Source organism: Ursus americanus, chromosome 1, assembly GCF_024610735.1.
Source record: "Ursus americanus isolate L20-20 chromosome 1, mUrsAme1.1.p, whole genome shotgun sequence".
NCBI classification, from domain to species: domain Eukaryota; kingdom Metazoa; phylum Chordata; class Mammalia; order Carnivora; family Ursidae; genus Ursus; species Ursus americanus.
The window spans coordinates 60,048,876-60,065,815 of NC_142127.1; the positions used below are offsets into that span (position 1 = coordinate 60,048,876).

The 16,940-nt window shown below is 38.3% G+C and overlaps 1 long non-coding RNA gene and 1 pseudogene across 1 annotated transcript in view; both read left to right on the top strand.

Moving 5' to 3' along the window:
- The window catches only part of LOC148110773 (uncharacterized), a 522,247-nt gene that overhangs the window by 460,178 nt on the left and 45,129 nt on the right, over positions 1 to 16,940 (top strand). The window lies entirely within an intron of this gene.
- On the top strand, positions 12,936 to 15,426 carry LOC123798114 (keratin, type II cytoskeletal 8-like; annotated as a pseudogene).

A 16,940-nucleotide genomic window follows, 5' to 3' on the forward strand; every position in this document is an offset into this window, starting at 1 on the left:
GGGTTCCTCTTTCTCCACATCTTCTCGAATACTTCTTGTTTCTCATATTTTTTATTTTAGCCATTCTGACAGGTGTGAGGTGATATCTCATTAGTTTTGGTTTACGTTTCCCTGGTGATGAGTAATTTGAGCATCTTTTCATATATCTTTTGGCCATCTGTGTGTCTTCTTTGGAGAAATGTCTGTTCATGTCTTCTTCCCATTTTTAAATTGGATTATTTGTTTTCTGGGTGTTGAGTTGTATCAGTAATTTATATATTTTAGATACTAGCTCTTTATCAGAGATGTCATTTGCAAATATCTTCCATTCTGTATGTTGCCTTTTAGTTTTGTTGATTGTTTCCTTTGCCCTGCAGAAGCTTTTTATTTTGATGAAGTCCCAATAGTTTATCTTTGCTTTTGTTTCCCTTGCCTCCAGAGACACATATAGAAAAAAGTTGCTATGTTCAATGTGGGAAAAATTACTGCCCGGGCTCTCTTCTAGGGTTTTTATAGTTTCAGGTTTCACAGTCAGGACCTTCATCCATTTTGAATTTATCTTTGTGCGTGGTATAAGCTAGTGGTCTAGTTTCATTCTTTTGCATGTTGCTGTCCAGTTCTCCCAACACCATTTGTTGAAGACGCTTTTTCCCATTGCATATTCTTTCCTCCTCTGTCAAAGATTAATTGACCATATAAATGCAGGTTTATTTCTGGGTTTTCTATTCTATTCTATTGATCTGTGTGCCTATTTTTGTGCCAGTACCATACTGTTTTGATTACTACAGCTTGATGATATAAATTGAAACCTGGAATTGTGATACCTCCAGCTTTGTTTTTCCTTTTCAAGATTGTTTTTGCTATTTGGGTCTTCTGTAGTTCCATACAAATTTAGGATGTTTGTTCTAGTTATGTGAAAAATATTGTTGGTATTTTGATAAGGATTGCATCAAATGTGTAGATTGCTTTGGGTAGTATGGACATTTTAACAATATTTGTTCTTCCAATCCGTGAGCATGAAATATCTTTCCATTTGCTTGTGTCATCTTCAGTATATTTAATCAGTGTTTTATAGTTTTCAGGGTATAGGTCTTCCACCTCTTTGGGTAAATTTATTCCCAGATATTTTATTATCTTAAGTACAGTTGTAAAACGGATTGCTTTCTTAATTTTTCTCTCTGTTGCTTCATTATTAGCATATGAAAATGCCACAGATTTCTGTGTGTTGATTTTGTATCCTGAAACCTTACTTAATTAATTTATCAGTTGTAGTAGTTTTTTGGTGGAGTCTTTAGATTTTTTTATATATAGTGTCATGTTGTTCGCAAACAGCAAATATTTTACTTCTTTACCAACTTGGATTCCTCTTACTTCCTTTTTCTTGTCTGATTGTTGTAGCTAGGACTTTCAGTACTATGTTAAATAATAGTGTTGAGATTGGACATCCCTCTCTTCTTTCTTTCTTTCTTTTTTTTTTTTTTTAAAGATTTTATTTATTTATTTGACAGAGACAACCAGCGAGAGAGGGAACACAAGCAGGGGGAGTGGGAGAGGAAGAAGCAGGCTCCTAGCAGAGGAGCCTGATATGGGGCTTGATCCCAGAGCACCGGGAAAACGCCCTGAGCCGAAGGCAGACGCTTAACGACTGCGCCACCCAGGCACCCCAGCCCTCTCTTATTTCTGACTTTGGGGGAGATGCTCTCAGTTTTTCACCATCGAGTATGGTGTTAGCTGTGGGTTTTTCATATATAGCCTTTATCATGTTGAGGTATATTCCCTTTAGACCTACATTGTTGAGGGTTTTTATCATGAATGGATGTTGTACTTGTCAAATGCTTTTTCTGCATGTGTTGAAATGATCATATGATTTCTATTCTTTATCTTATTGATGTGATGTATCACATTAATCCATTTGCAAATATTGAACCACGCTTGCATTTTAGGAATAAATCCCACTTGATCATGGCAAATGATTTTTTTAATGTATCATTGGATTCGGTTCGCTAATATTTTGTTGAGGATTTTTGCATCTATATGTGTACTTATTACCATTTTGTTACTTGTTTTACAGTTATTTTTGTAGTTCCTTTCTGTTCCTTTCTTTTCTTGCTTTCTTTCATTGATTAGTTGGCTTTTTTAGTGAAATATTTGGATTTCTTACTCTTCATATTTTGCATATGTGTTATTTTTTTAATCAGTGTTACCATTTGGTTTATATATAACATCTTCTGCATATAGCGGTCTATATTAAGCAGTTTATATTATGATAGTCCCTTAATTTTGAACTAATTCCTTACTCCTCTCCCCTCCATATTTCACATATGTGGTATCATATTTTACATCCTTTTATTTAGTGTTTCTCTGGACTGATTTGTACAGAAATACTTAGGTTTTTTTGCTTTTGTTCTTATTTTTCTTACTCTTACTTATAGTTTTTTGTTTTCCACTCACAGAGTTCCCCTAAACATTTCTCTTAGGGCTGTTTTAATGCTAATAAATTTTTTTAACCTTTGTTTCTCTGGAAAACTGTTTCTCCTTTTATTCTGAATGCTAGCCTTGCTAGATAGAGTATTCTTGGCTGCAGATTTTTCCTGTCTACCTACTTACCTACCTATCTGTCTATCTATCTATTTATATTTATTTTAAAGATTTATTTATTGATTAGAGAAAGAGAGAGTGCGAGTGATCGTGGGGTGGGGAGGGGCAGTGGGAGAGGGAAAGAGAGTCTTAAGCAGACTCTGCACTGAGTGCAGAGCCTGACATGGGGCTTGATCTCACAACCCTGAGATCATGACCTGAGCTGAAATAAAGAGTCAGGTGCTTAACCTATTGTGCCACCCAGGCACCCCAGATTTTCCCCTTTTGGCACTTTGAATATGTCATGCCACTCTTTTCTGGCCTGCAGAATTTCTGCCGAAAAATCAGCTGATAGCCTTACGGGGTTTCCTTTGAATATAGATGTCTTCTTTTGCAACTTTAAAATTCTTCATTACTGTTTTTTTGCCATTTAATTACCATGTGTTTTAGTGTAGCTCTTCTTGGGTTGAATTTGTTGAGAGATCTTTGTGTCTCCTGAATCTGGATCTCTGTTTTGCAGATTTGGGAACTTTTCATTATTATTTCTTCAAATACATCCCCCCCCCTTCTCTTTTTCTGGGATCCCTATAATGCAAATGTTTTTTCACTTGATGGTGTCACTGAGTTCTCTAAATCTATTTTCATTATGCAATATTTGTTTATCACTCACCTGTTCAGCTTGATTGCTTTTCATTACTCTATCCTCCAGGTCACTGCTATGTTCCTCAGCTTCCTGTAGCCTACTATTTATTCTATTTTCTTTTTAATTTCGCTTATTGAGTTCTTCTTCTATGTTATTTCTTTTTTCTCTTTGTCAAGAGCCTCACTGATGTCCTCCACCCTTTTCTGAAGTCCAGTGAGTGTCTTTATGATCATTACTTTAAATTCTCTATCAGCCATATTTCTTATTTCTGTTAGACATAAGATCTTAGATCTCCTGCTATGATTTTGTCCTATTCTTTCATTTGGTTCATAGTCCTCTGTCTCCTCATTTTGTCTACCTCTTTGTGTCTCTGTGTTATGAAAGTTAGATAAGTCTTCTGCTCTTGAAAATAGTGGCTTTATGAAGAAGATGTCCTATAGTGACCTGCAGTAAAGTGTCCTCTGTTCACCAGAACCTTACACTTCAGTCTCCAACTGTGTGTTGCTTGTGTCCTGCTGCTGTGTCTGAGTGACTTTTTCTTTCATTCCAGATGTCTGCATTGCTCCTCTGCCTATTGTGGGCAATGCTTGCTCTCTGTGATGTTAATGAGACCCAGGCAGTCCTCCTTTGGGGGATGTTACCACAGGAGGGCTTGGGTTTGGGTGGCAGTGTTAGCAAAATTTGTGCTGAAGCACTAGTCCTAGGCCAGATCCCCTGAAGCACAGAGGCAGGGGAGTGGGGGTGTGGGAGGGTGGGGTTGCACAGCATTTGTGTGCAGGGTGGCTGGGCAGGGTACATGTGCTGTGTTGGCAAAATTTGTGCTGATCCCAGGGCAGAGGCCACTGGGCTTGGAGTGGGCAGAGCACACTGCTAACAGGTTAGATAGGAAGTATCTATTCAATTTTGCCTCCAGCAGGTGGCTGTGTTTTTATGCTGGGGGGTGGGGGTGGAAAATGGTGCCTACCAGCTCCTTTGTTCTCAGAGAAGTCCCCCAACAGGCTCTAAAATGAGTATAAACAGATCTTACATAAATTTGCCCCAGACATTGTGCAAACTGTCCCTTCTGTGTTGTCTCTCTGTGGACTCTGTGTCTCTTAAAGGGTGGCGACCCAGCCATCACTGGCCCTCCTGGCCCTCCCAGTGCTGAGTCAGTTGACTTATAAAGCTCCAGGCTCCAAGTCTGGCTGGTTATACAAAGTCAGGGAATTCAGCCCCTCTGGTTTTCATAGCCAGATATTATGGGTTCGTCTTCCCCAAGGAGGCTCCTTGGTGTGAGGTAGAACCATTTCTTTTCCCCTTTTCCCTACAGTGCCTGCAGCTCCCTCCCTCCTATGGGCAGCTCCAGACTACCACTTCTGCCCTTCCTAACTTCTAAGGTGCAGTTTCTTCTCTACATTTAGTTGTGGAGTTTGTTCTGTTAGTTTTCAGATCACTCTCTGTTTATTTACATGAATGTGAGTGATATCTAATTGTGAACGTGGGACAGGGTGAGCTTAAGGTCCTTTTATTCCACTATCTTCTCAGGCTCTCAGAAATTTATGTATTTAAATCAATTCTTCAGGATTGAGACAAAAAAGTGTAATGTGTTCACTCTGTTTTTTTTTTCCTTTTTCTACAAAATGCAACCATGTAAGGACTTCATTATACAGTATTTTTGTGTAATGAATTGGCCTCATTACCAAAAAAGAAAATTTAAAATATTAGCTTGCTTATCACTAAGTTGTATGAATTATGGCTAATGAATTTTTATAAAATTTTAAATCCTCAATTTCCTGCTTCTAGAATTGGAGCAGTCTAAATTGAAATATAGGATATATATCACATATGATTAATTTGTTGCCTTTGGTGTACCTTAATTACGTGAACTTAATTAAATCAGTTTGTGTTGTTCCTAGGACAGCTGAAATCAAGGTATTAGAAGAGGACCACACAGCAGCTAGTAAGAGAGATAGGCCTCACCAATAAACACAGTGGACAGAGGAGACGGTGGTTTCAGTATGAGTGCTACATCAAGAATAATAAGGGCATGGGTGCCTGGGTGGTGGAGTCAGTTAAGCATCTGACTCTTGGTTTTGGCTCAGGTCATGATCTCAGGTCATGGGATTGAGCCCTGTGACCGGCTCCGTGCTGAATGTGGAGTCTGTTTGGCATTTTCTCTCCCTCTTCCTCTCCCATTCATGTATGCTCACTCTCTCTCTCGCTCTCTCTCAAGTAAATAAATATATGATAAAACAAAGAATAGTAAGGGCACATGCTCCAAGCAGTGGCTTTTGATTTGAAATCCAGCTGTTCCTTACAGGGATGGGATAACACCACTAGGGTTATTTATCCAATCATGAGTCTATAGAACAATGACAGGAGGTCAATTGATTTATAATAAATACTGGAAAAATGTTCAGGTTGTTTTGGTATCTGAGCTTTTATTATTTTTATTTTGCTTTTACAATTACTATCATTAAATAGGAACTTTGAGATAATATATTTATTCCAGAGAAACATGTTTTGTATAAACCATTGAGAGAATGTTTGACCATATTTAAAGAAAATAATGCAATCATTTAAAAATTTCTAAATTGAGAGAAATCAATACTAGAAATTTTCTTTAAGCTTGGACATTTGTGTACTAATTAAACTTCAAAGTCTAAAGAAGTGAGGAAATTTTTCTGTTAAGTATTTTATAAAAGCCTATATTTTACAATATAGCCAGCCGTTTTTGGTTTAAATCATATCAATTTGACCTTTGTTTTGTTTTAAAAATGCATATGATGTTATCTATATGTGACAGATCGAAGGATAAAAGACAACTATTATGGTGGACTACTGCTACTTTAAAAAATGAAAGGAAGAAAAATGGTCTTGTAGGCTTTCCAATAAAAGTTATTTTTAAAGGTTAGAATTTAAAGCTGGGTTTTATTTGAAGATGTTTTTCTGTAATATAAAATTATCAGGGCTTTGAGTCTCTAAAAAGGAGGCGATTCTATGATGAATCATTTTATATGTGATCAGTGATTTACCATTTGTAATATAGATAGGCATATGCCTAGATATGAGAACATAAATTCCCTCCGGATATATTATACATAACTGCACATTTAAGTCTCCTGGAAACTGAGGACTCTGCCAGTGAAACTGAAGAATTCCCTGGCATTAAGAAAATCAAGCATATATCTAATAATAAAATAAATTCACTTGTAGGCAGCGGTTATGATGTGGGTACTATTTCAGCTATTAAAATTCATTTGGTTTTCATTAATGATCTTGTCATTTATATATGGCTCTAAGCTCATGCCCTTCAACACATCTTTTCTAATTAAATACTGCACCACTACCCTTTCTTAGTCTCCCTATTTTATATCTTTTAATCTTGTAAAAATCATGTTTAGATTATTTTGCCTTTTGTCTATTTTTATTCTTTCCTTTTAAAAGTATTTTTTAAATACTTTAAATTTTATAATATTTAAAATTTTGGGGGGTAATTTCTCTCTAATATTTCATGAATATAATATATCTAAATCTTTCAAAAGACTAAAGTTATTTTTGGATTTTAGATCCTGTAATTCCTGAACATCTGATACAATGTTTTATGCATATTAAGATGCCATCAGGGCTGTAGATGACTATCTGCAACCTTGTTTATTGACATTCCCACTTTCAGGGATGCATTCAGATGTTCATTTTTAAGTATTTCAGATATTTTTCTTTTACATAGGATCAAACATGAGAACTTTTCCATAAAACTAGTTGTTTGAAAGCATCAAATACAGATTTCTGTCTTTTGCCATTAGAAGATTTCTTGCTCCTTTAGTAAGGTAAAAAATATTTTACCTCCATCTTTATCATCTTGTGCCATCAGCAATAATGACCTCTAGAAAAGCATCTGGGGTAGAAGGAGATAAAGCAGTTTTCTTGTGATCTGTTCCTGTCCCGCCAAATAAGGACCCAGTCCTGACAAAAGAAAAAAGGTAGATGACATGGTCTATGGTATTGAAGCTTTGGGCAAATTTTGTCCATATTTGCCCATTCATTTGCTAGAAAAAGAGTCTGTGAAGGAATGGTCTTAGCAATGATGTCCCTGATTTAGGGTTGCTTCTGATAAACAAGCCTACAGTTAGTGGATATATAAATAAGGACTCCAAGAAGAATATCATACAGCTCTGTAGAGTACAAAATGGAGATATTTCCTAGTCTGAACACTCACAATTCTGTATGTTAATGTGCCAATCTCATTATAAAATAATCTTTAACTCTGGGCCAGAAATCGAAAGATAGTTACCCCATGGAAGAACTTAGAGACGCATACAGGATAGCAGAGACCTTTTTCTGCTTTGCTAGAACTTTTTAATTGCTCATCTGCTTACCATCATTAGTAAAGCTTGATATTTTATAAGATGTCTGATTTGTTGGAGTCTGACTGAATAGTCAAGTCATTTGTGTTTGTTTAGCTGGTGTGATAAGCCAGGCCATCTTTCAAATTCATGAGAAAGAATCGCTAAGGAAGTTTTGGCAAGAAAAAGAAGGGGATGAAAAAATCTGGTGAAAATCTGATGCTTGGGTAACTGCTACTCATTTTTATGAAGGGGAGAAAAAATTGAGATGGATTAATTACAAGGGAAAATCTTGCCAACAAAATTAGGAGGAAATAGATTTAGAACTGGAGGTGCTGGCTAGGTGGATTGATAAAGAGTGACATACAGTGGAAAACATAGCAAACATTTTTTTCTTTGGCTCTTACTGGTAGCATTTTTGGGAAAAAAAAGACACTCTGATGAGTAGGAGATAACAATAGGAAAAGCTTTAAGGCTGAATTTTCTTTTTCTTTTTTTCTTTCTTTCTTTTTTTTTTTTTTTTAAAGATTTTATTTATTTATTTGACAGAGAGACAGCCAGTGAGAGAGGGAACACAGGCAGGGGGAGTGGGAGAGGAAGAAGCAGGCTCCCAGCGAAGGAGCCTGATGTGGGGCTCAATCCCAGGACTCTGTGATCATGCCCTGAGCTGAAGGCAGACGCTTAAGGACTGAGCCACCCCAGGGGCCCCTAAGGCTGAATTTTCTTGAACTCGAAGGTTCCTTTATGCCTCTGTGGTTTTGTGGTGAATTGTCCTGTTCATTTACATAATAGCACCAGTAAATTCATTGTTCGTAAAACCCTACAGCCAGTTGCAGACTAAGGTGATGTGACTAAAAATACCAGGAGTAATCTGATAAAGAATTTAGACATTTTAACAAGAAAGACTAGACAAAGTCTGTTGAATTATTTTTGGTATCAATTCCTCAATTAATGATCAAGGAGTGTACTTGGTTGCATACTGTCTCCCCAAATTCATGTCCACCCATAACCTATGGATGTGATCTTATTTGGCAGTAGATTTATATGTAAAGAAGTTAAAAAAGAGGCCAAACTGGATTAGGGTGGTCTCTAAACTAATGACTAGTATCTCTATAAGGAGAGGGAGATACCCCCCCTACACAAGAGGGTAGTCCATGTAAAGATTGAGACAGACTCTGGAATAATGAATGTATCAGTAAACTAAGAGGACCAAGGATTGCTGACGAATGCCAGAGATGAGGAAGAGGTGAGGAAGGTCGTCTTCTAGAGCATTCAGAGACAACATGCCCTTACCAATACCTTAATTTAAGGCTTCTAACCTCCAGAAAAGCAAGGGTATAAAGTTCTGTTGTTTTAATCCACATAGTTCAGAAATTTGTTATGGAAGTCCTGGGAAACTAATGTAGGGGCTATGTTGCTAATTTTTGATTCCACTAAAAGGAAGGAACCTTTTTTCTCAACAGTGAATCCCCAAGTGGTTGTAAAATTCTGCAAGCAGATAAATCTGGGTGTTGTTACAGTTAATTTGCTGCAGTGGATAATGGCAAGGGCTGAACAGGACTCCCCTGATAGGAGTTTCTATCCCACCAACTCCCTCACCCTTAAATGGAATAATCCTTCCTAAGCAGTTGGAATGTGACACGTACACGTGACCTTAACTTCCTTTATCATGACCAGAAAGACACACCTAATTAAATGCCACCGATACAGATTGTTCAGTGCGTGATCTGGAGTGCTTCCTAATCTTAAATGCTTTATGTAATCTAATTCTTAGTAAATCAAGAGAATATTCAGGAGGAAGTCATGACTATCAGGCTCAGTTACTGTGCAGAGGGTACATGGTGGATAAAAGATCCGGGTCACATAAAGAAAAGGGCATGATGAGGAGACATGCAAATATGGAGAAGGAATTGAAACTGACTTAACTGAAGGAGTCTGTTTAGATGACTTTTGAAGAACAGTGTACCCACTCTTATGACTTAAAACAACGTGACGATTTTATTCTATTCTAAGTCTGGAGAAATTACAATCTAATTATGAGAATTGTGACTTAGAATGAAAATTATTTGGATAGAGAGGCTGAATTTATCTTCATATAAAGCCCTAGAATCTGAAAATGTTGCTTGCACAACCTATAATGAAAGATCTTGGGCCTTTTGCAATGGTTTGGGTGTGGTGGTCTGGGATCTGGTATACAAAATTTCTTACGTTTGTAGATGAGCGTGCTCAGTAAATAGCAATGATTCTCTACTGGGAGCGTTCTGGCAGTTCAGAACCATTTCTTTGACATTATCTAGAGGTGTGTCACAACAAAGTAGTCGCTACTGACAACTAGTGGGTAAAGGCCAGAGATACTAGTTAACCTTCTACCATGCCCACCCATCCCCAACAAAGAATATCCAGCCCCAAATGTTAATAGTGCTGAGGTTGAGAAAGCTAGATATTTAGTAATCCCGATGGGGAATATGAATGTTGCCCTTAAAGACCTGAATGTGAAACTGGGGGAGTTGGAAACACTATGATGGAGGCATTCAAGATAAGGGTTATGTAATGAATCAGAAAGTTTGGCCAAATAGATCATCTGGTGGTTATGACACTTTTTTTTAAGCGCATAATATGGATGGTTATTACACACAAAGAAGGAAGTTCACCCCCCACCCCCCAGTCACGGGAGTTATTCATTAAACTCACCCTTTACTCAGTTTTACCTCAGCTTCACCTTTCAATCTGGACTAGAGAGCACATGGCTCGTTGTGGGACAGAAAGACCGAGGTAACTGTGTGAGACATCCCTCTCTGTGCTTTGTCTGTCTCCTTCTTGCTCTCATCTCTGAAATTACTAGTAAAGCTGGATACTGGATAAGGGTTCTGATTTGTGTGAGTGCGATTCCATGATAAATGTTGCTTTGTATTAGTTCAGCAACCACAATTGTTTCTTCTGTAGTGGTACCAATAATCATCAGCATGAAGCTAGTTCTTCATCACTATTAAGATAAAAATGAATTACCATTAGACATGAGGATGGGAATGCATGCTTATCCTCCTGACAGAAATTGTGAACATTTAAAAGCAAATATTTCATTGTATGTTAATGTACAGGAAGCACTGGGGAAAAATACATGTGTTTTAATAGGATATAGTTTGTACCTGATACTAATACAACACCGTAATTATTTTGGACACATGAATCATTTTTTTTTGTTTTATTAAAAAACAAACAAAAACCCCAGCTACAAAACTACCGTTTTTTTTTTTTTTTTTAAGATTTTATTTATTTATTTGACAGAGAGAGAGACAGCCAGCGAGAGAGGGAACACAAGCAGGGGGAGTGGGAGAGGAAGAGGCAGGCTCCCAGCAGAGGAGCCCAATGTGGGGCTCGATCCCAGAACGCTGGGATCACGCTCTGAGCCGAAGGCAGACGCTCAACGACTGAGCCACCCAGGTGCCCCAAAACTAACGTTTTAAGATAGATCTGCCTTATAGTTTGTAGATGTTATTTTATATGAGATTTTACTTTGAGACTCTGTGTTCCATTCTTGCCTTTTACTAGATGAAGATGGGTATAGGGGTGAGGGGATCATTATGAATGTCTTACCACACTTTTCTGACTTTATGGCTTTGCCTTCAACCAATCCTATGGGTGAATTATTAAAAAACATTTTTTTTTTATATAGAGAGAAGGAAATTTATTTTGTAAGGTGGTAAATAATGCCCAAATTTACCCATTCCAAAAACACTATATAAAGTAAAATTCTGAAGTGTGAAATAAAAGTTATGTTTGCATGGAATTTTTGCAAGATTGTCAAAACCAGATTTTTTTTTCTCAGTAATTATTTCTGGCATATAATTTTAATGATATTTAAAATTTCTATTATGAATAACTGAGATTTAATTAAAGACAATCTAATTAGTACTTATAAGCATAACTTTGATTTACACATTCAGAAGATAGTTTTAATTTAAAATACTAAATTCCCTTTATAGACATTTGATTAGAATGTAGATTAGGGTGATCACATTTTGATCTGTTCTTATTTGGCAAGTTTTTAAAAGCAAATTTAACTAAATAGTGATAATCAATAACTGTGTTATGATATGCCAATAATCAGATTTTAAAGACATAAAAATTATCACTTAAAAAGTTAAAAAATATCCCATAGAGATGATAAACTTTACTCTTGTGTAGATATCAAATTTTAATTATTTATATCAATGTCTAAAATTTCAGGATTTTTTTTTTTTTTTTAAAGATTTTATTTATTTGACAGAGATAGAGACAGCCAGCGAGAGAGGGAACACAGGCAGGGGGAGTGGGAGAGGAAGAAGCAGGCTCACAGCAGAGGAGCCTGATGTGGGGCTCGATCCCAGAACGCCGGGATCACGCCCTGAGCTGAAGGCAGACGCTTAACCGCTGTGCCACCCAGGCGCCCCAAATTTCAGGATTTTTTTAACTCATTATACAAACATAATAATTTCTTAGTTTTGTATTTTTATTTTTAGCTGATGGGGAAAAAACTGTTAATGCTATATAATTCCTTAACAATATAAAATGCTTTTCTTTTGGGGGAAGGAAATTGCAGGTAAAACACATATTCTTGAAAGGTAGCCTAAAATATAAACTGAGTTTTTTGTGTAAGACTGTTTATTCCAAGTCAAAGAATAAATGGTTGAAAGTGAATCTTCTGTTATCTTGCCATCTTATGATTATCCTGACCAGTGACCAGTTTGAACTAAGTATTTGCTAATAACTTGTCTAGATTATGGGTTTGAAATCAAAATGCCTGGAAGGACAAGTTTTGTAACACACATTAACAGGGAATGATATTTTTGAGATCAACAAAAATACATGTATTCTGCCATTTGGGGAGAAATTTCTGCTCTCCTGACTCATAATTTTGATCAAAATCTAAAGATACTGTGTTTCAAAAAATTAAGCAGTGAAATTCAAATAGCAATTAGTGTTAGAGAAAGGAAGATTAAAAAAATGAAGGAGGTTGTCGGGCAAAATGAAAAGTACATGTTTTCCGTGTAATGGAGGCAGATAAGTACCCAGTTCTCAGAAACAAGTCCATTGTAAATACTTTATAGACTCTACATTTGCTAGTTTTTCTCCTTTTACCCTTGCAGATTCTTTCTCTACCATTTCCTGCTCTGCTCTGTGCTCTGGGAAACTACTTTCTTTAAATTGCACTTACTGAAATCCCTTTCCCCCTGGTTCTGGTTGGATGAGCAACATGAGAGCTGATTGTGGGAAGAAAAAGAAAGATCAAAGTTAATTATTTCCTCTTCCCTTCCTCTGCCAGACTAAGGTTTTGGCAGTGACTGCTCCCTTTGAGGTGCTCATTATCTGCAACTACAGTCTTTGCTAGTGTCTGGTGACTCCTTCCCCTTCCACGATGAGGCTTAAGAGTTTCCTACTCCTGCTAGCTCCTGGGTGCGTCTTCATGGCATACTGGTTCACTGAACTCTGCCTACATCTCTATAAGTTGTTTCTTCCTTAAACTTGTTTTAACTAACCTCTTGATGTGCCATCTGTTTCATGGTGGGACTCTGAATGATACAGTAACTATTCTTAATGTATTTTTTAAAAAAAATAAAATCTTTACTATGCAAGAATAAGAGTTCAGTTTTGGTGTGCCTTTTACATTTTTAGGAAAACCTGTAAATTCCAAATTTTTAGCCTACCCAGAAGCAGCTTCTCAGCTCCTTCTCAAACATGCTCTCTCCTCCTCTCCAGTCTCTACCATGTCCATCACGGTGACCCAGAAGTCCTACAAGGTGTTCACCTCCAGCCGCTGGCCTTTAGCAGCTGTTTGTACGCCTGGCACAGGCATCGGCTCCTCTGCCTTCTTCCAGGTGGTCAGCAGTAGCAGCTCCTGGGGGTGGTCTGGACACCACTATGAGTATAGTAGGGGCCTACAGTGGGGCCAGGGACATGGAGGGGATCACAGCTGTCTCAGTGAACTAGAGCCTGCTGAACTCCCTTAAGCTGGAGGTGGACCCCAACATCCAGACTGTGTGCACCCAGGAGAAGGAGCAGATCAAGATGTTCAACAGGTTTGCGTCCTTCCTCAACAAGGTGCAGCACCTGGAACAGCAGAGCAAAATGGTAGAGACCAAGTGGAGCCTTCTACAGTAGCAGCAAACGGTCTGGAGCAACATGGACAAGACGTTTAAGAGCTACATCTGGGGCGGCTGGGTGGCTCAGTCATTAAGCATCTGCCTTCGGCTCAGAGCATGATCCTGGAGTCCTGGGATCGAGCCCCACATCAGGCTCCTCCACTGAGAGCCTGCTTCTTCCTCTCCCACTCCCCCTGCTTGTGTTCCCTCTCTCGCTGGCTGTCTCTCTCTCTGTGTCAAATAAATAAATAAAATCTTTAAAAAAAAAGATGTTTAAGAGCTACATCAACAACCTTCAGCAGCAGCTGGACACACTGGGCCAGGAGAAGCTGAAGATGGAGGCGAACTTGGCAATATGCAAGGGCTGGTGGAGGACTTCAAGAATAAATATGAGGGGGTGATCAGAGTGCATGCAGACATGCAGAATGAATTTGTCCTCATCAAGAAGGATGTGGACAAAGCTTACATGAACAAGGTAGAACTGGAGTCCCACCTGGATGGGCTGACCAATGGGATCGCCTTCTTAAAGCAGTTGTATGAAGAGGAGATCTGTGAGCTATAGTCCCAGGTCTCAGACACGTCCATGATCCTGTCTATGGACAACAGCCATTCCCTGGATGGCATTATTGCAAAGCCCAGTGTGAAGACACTGCCAACTGCAGGTGGGCTGAGACCAAGACCATGTACCAGATCAAGTATGAGGAGCTGCAGACATTGGCTGGAAAGCATGGGGGTGATCTGTGTCACATGAAAATGGAGATTTCCGAGATGCACCAGAACATCACCTGACTCCAGGCAGAGATCAAGGGCCTCAAAGCCAGAGGGCTTCCCTGAGGCTGCCACAGCTGATACTGAGCTGATAGGATACTGAGCTGATACCGAGAAGCCGGACATTAAGGATGCCCATGTCAAGCTGGCCAAGGCTGCCCTGCAGCAAGTCAAGCAGGGCAGGTCTTGGCAACTGCATGAGTACCAGGAGCTCATGAACATCAAGCTGGACTTGGGCACTGAGACCACCACCTACTGCAAGCTATTGAAGGGTGAGGAGAACTGGATGGAAGCTGGGATGCAGAACATGAGTATCTGTATTAAGACCACCAATGGCTACTCAGGTGGGCTGAGTTCGCCCTACAGGGGCCTCACAAGCCCTGGTCTCAACAATGGCCTGTGCTTCTTCAGTCCAGCTTCTGCTCTCGTGGGGGCTCTAGTGCCTTCAGCCAAGGCAGCTCCTCCAGGGCCGTGGTTGTGAAGAAGATAAAGACCTGTAATGGAAAGCTGGTGTTTGAGTCATCTAATGTCCTCCTGTCCAAGTGAACAAGCACTGTGGTTCCTCCCCACTTCCCCGCTCCTGCGGCTGCCATAGAGCCTTTGGGAGGAAGGAGCTCTGGAACAGGAGACACACCTGCTGCTCAGCCTCAGTCCTCGGTCTACCCACAGAGGAAGTGTACTGCCTTGAGGACTGCCTCTTGCCCATGGCCCTAACTAAAAGCCAATTCAAGTGCCTTTTCCCAACTAAAGCCTCAGATGGCTCTGCCAATCCCTGAAACAAAATGAAACAAAAATTGTAACAAACAGAAAAGTGGACATATCTTGTATATACAGATTTATGAATTTCCACAAATTTATATACTCATGTAATCCAGATCGGGAAGCAGAGGATTAGCACATCTCCCTAAATCTCGTTTGTGTTCCTAGTAACTCTGCTCTCAAGTATAACCAATATTCTAACTTCTAGCTGCATTAGAACCTCTTTTTGAACTTTATGTAAAGGGATTCATCTAGCACGTACATTTAGTGTCTGGTTTCTTTGCTCAATATTCTGTTTTTGAGATTAATTCATATTAAGTATAATTCATTCATTCATTCACATTGCTGTGTAGTATTTTACGTAAGTGATTTACCTTTTTACTTTTTTTTTTTTTTTTTTTTTTTTTTTTAGATATTTGGCTTGCTTTCAGTTTGGTGCTATTACGAATAAAATATCCATGAACATTCCATGCTTATCTTGCAGTGAATATGTATTTCCTTATCTCTTGGATATAAGCCTAGGATGGAACTCTTGGGACATGGGACAGTTACATATTTAGCTTAGGTAGATATAGCTGAATAATTTTCTAAAGTGGTTATACCAATTTACATTCACATCAGCAAACCATGAAAATGCCATTTAATCTACAGGCTAACCAATGTTTGGAATAGTCATAGTCTTTCTCATTAAGCCTCCTTGTTGTGTGTGAGCTTGATAAACCATAATGTCTAAAGATCGCCAGAAATACACCTAGAGTCAAACTTTATTTATTAACTTTCTCTGGCAAGGGTGATGGAACAAATGTGTAATTACAGGTTGTCTCAGTGTTTTGGTTTATCCTAGGTGATTTTTGAGAAGAAAATGAAAAGGGGGTTCTGTTCTGGATTAATATTTGTCATGGAATGATGGCAAATTAGTAATTGCATATTTTAATAATTTTTAATCTAGGAGGTAAAATGGAAAAATAGAGCTAGAATTGTCAATAGTGTTCAGTTATTTGGTCAGGAGAGGGATATTTAGTAATTTTTGTTATTATGTAATGTCCTTGTGTTTTGTTCTCTTATGGTCATAGAATAATCTCATTAGATGTTGCTATTCTGTTAAATTATTTAAATTTAGTGGGGACGCCAGCTACCAGTTGTCAGGGTATTTGTGTTATTTCTCAGTTTACCATTTTGGCCAAAGGTAGATAAAGGCTCCATGATACTAATCTATGGTGTTCAGGACTGCACCATTGCCAAAATTCTATTGAATAGGAGGTTGTTCAGAAAATATCATTTACAGTTGTACTAGACTTACTGCCTCCTCCTCCTTTTGTATAGGTATGGATTGTTGAGTTATCTGATGTGACAATAACTATGAAGAATCATTTAAGACTGTGGACAGGATACATTAGCAAACTGCAGTACAGGCCAGGGTCAGAAATAAGATGATTATTAGCCCTTATAAAGAGTCATGAAAACACAGAGTTAAATGACCTAACCCAGGCTAAGGAAATGCTGTAAAGTCTAGCTCGTATGTTACAGAGATTCAGTTGTATGTTGTAAGAGTCCTTTTCCATTTAAATTTGCAGTAGAAAAGAGACTAGGAATAGGGATAGCATACTTAAGCATATAGAAAGATTGAGGAAAATTAATGGTCAGTGAAGTATTAGGTAAAAGACAAGGCTTTGCAAAGTTTTAAAATAATAGTTCAAAGAAAATGTATGTCTCCAATAAGGAAAGTCCTCAGTCCATCTCTTTTATTTTTTAACTACTATGCTTGACAGA